General features: G+C 33.8%; 1 non-coding gene across 1 annotated transcript; it reads right to left on the bottom strand.

The window, feature by feature from the left end:
* Nucleotides 1-872: 872 nt before the first annotated feature.
* On the bottom strand, nucleotides 873-944 carry TRNAS-GGA (transfer RNA serine (anticodon GGA)). The gene has a single exon. It is a non-coding gene; the product is annotated as a tRNA-Ser (tRNA).
* Nucleotides 945-2,188: the final 1,244 nt, after the last annotated feature.

Here is a 2,188-nt window from a genome sequence, read left to right as displayed (position 1 = left end):
TGTTTTAGAGATAAGAACAAGCTAACAATGTTTTAGGTGATACTTTCTTTCCCAATAAGTGATTACAGTGGAATTGTATTTACAGCCTTTGATAACCGATCACATGTGGGAAATGGAGAAGGAACAGGAAACAAAAATCCTAGACCTCACCCTATCCCAGTCCATAGGGTAACAAAGAGTCAACAGGACTGAAGCGACTTAGCACAAATGCACACCCTATCCAAAACTTAACCCTACCCAGGTGGCTCAGTGCTCTCCTATTTTGAAAAAGTAAATAAATAAATAAAGATTAAACTAAAATTCTGGAATTCAAAAGCATTTAGTTCCCAAAATTCTTGAGAGTTTTTATTTTTGTTTTTATTCTCCTTTTCCTTCTTCTCCTCCTAATTCTCCTAACTCTGAAGGAAAGCAACATTATAAAAATAAAATTAAAAAAGAAAAGAAAAACTGGAAGTTGGGGAAAAATGGAAATACATAGGTAGTTTTAAAATATCCTTTGGAAGTAAGAAAAATGTTTTATGTGATTCACAGTGCTTGAGAGTATAATCAGACACTGAAAGCCAGTATGACAAACACTAAAGAAGGAAAAAGACCTACCTATATCAGAACTGTATTATATAAAACACCCAAAATGGAAGGTATGAAGAAAATGAAGAAAAAGGCTTTGTGACCAACTGCTCCATAAATATGATTTTAAAAAGCAAGTGTATTAGAAAAGCATGTGTGCATGTGTGCTTGAGGTGAAGTGAAGTTGCTCAGTCATGTCCAACTCTTTGCGACCCCATGGATTGTAGCCTACCAGGCTCCTCCCTCCATGGGATTCTCCAGGCAAGAGTACTGGAGTGGGTTGCCATTTCCTTCTCCAGGGGATCTTCCCAACCCAGGGATTGAACCTGGGTCTCCTGCATTCCAGGCAGACGCTTTAACCTCTAAGCCACCAGGGCTTAGTTGGGTGCAGCTCTTTGCAACATCATGGACTGTAGCCGGAGAGGCTCCTCTGTCCATGGGATTATCCAAACAAGGATAGTGAAGTGGATTGCCATTTCCTCCTCCAGGGGATCTTCCCAACCCAGGGGTGGAACTTGTGTCTCTGTCTCCTGCATTTGCAGGCAAATTCTTTACTAATGTACCACCTGGGAAACTGAATAGAAAAGCAAGGGAACTTAGTTTAGGTATGGAGGGTAATTTTGACTTTAACTTATATTACCTTATGATGTTTTTTTCTGAAAGGTTTATTTTACTGAAAAATATATTTTAAAAATCTATTTTTAATTCCTTCTCATAACAAAACAAAACAAAACCCTCAAATGTTTAGAAACCTCTTCAGGTTCATTAGTTTGCTATTCATTTCCCAGATTGACATATTCTCACTTAGTAACTAATCCCCATGACCAAAGAGAAAGGAATGTTAAATTCAAATGCATGAGATAAATGTTAAACCCTAATCAAAGTCATATAAATAATTTGGATTCATTTTATGAAGCAACACTTCCTTTTTTTTATTTGCTTTTCTGTAAGTAGTATTTAAACATTTTAAATACTTAAAAAATTAAACATTTTAAAACATTAATAAATTTTAAACATTTTAAATTAAACATTTTAATCATTATTACAAGCATTAAAAGTTTGTAGTTTTTTTCTACACCTAGCTAGTATTGAAAATATAAACTTTTTAAAATTATTGTCATAAGGTCACTGCACAACTTCCTCTTCATTTTCTTTTTTTATATATGTCTTTTTTCCTCATAAATTTTATTTTGTGTGAAGTCCCTTGTCAAGCATTTTCTGCAAGTGAGTTGCATCTCAATGTAGACTTTGAATACTTGCATTCTACAAGTTTTTTTTCTTTTTTCCCCCCACACAGAAAAGGTGAAATATCTTTTAAAAAATAATACTATCTTAACATGATATATGATTCCTGGGTAGAGAATTTTTTCATACATTCTTCTAGCTTCTGGTGTTAGAGATGAGAAGTTTAATACATTTGAATATTTTACTTTCTAAGTGACTTTTCAGTCAGGAAGCTTAAAAGATTTTGTTCCCTTTCCTTTAAATTCTTAGAATTCAGACAATTTACTAGTCTATGAATAGGTGAATAGCTCCTTTTTTCCCTTCAAGGTTGCTATTTTCTTAGTAAACTTTTATAATTTTTAGATTCAAATATTCTTCAACCAAGGGTAGCCTTCTC

This window comes from Bos taurus, chromosome 20, assembly GCF_002263795.3.
Source record: "Bos taurus isolate L1 Dominette 01449 registration number 42190680 breed Hereford chromosome 20, ARS-UCD2.0, whole genome shotgun sequence".
Lineage (NCBI taxonomy): Eukaryota > Metazoa > Chordata > Mammalia > Artiodactyla > Bovidae > Bos > Bos taurus.
Note: the sequence above shows the minus strand (reverse complement) of the source record. Positions and strands in the feature narration are given on the sequence as shown.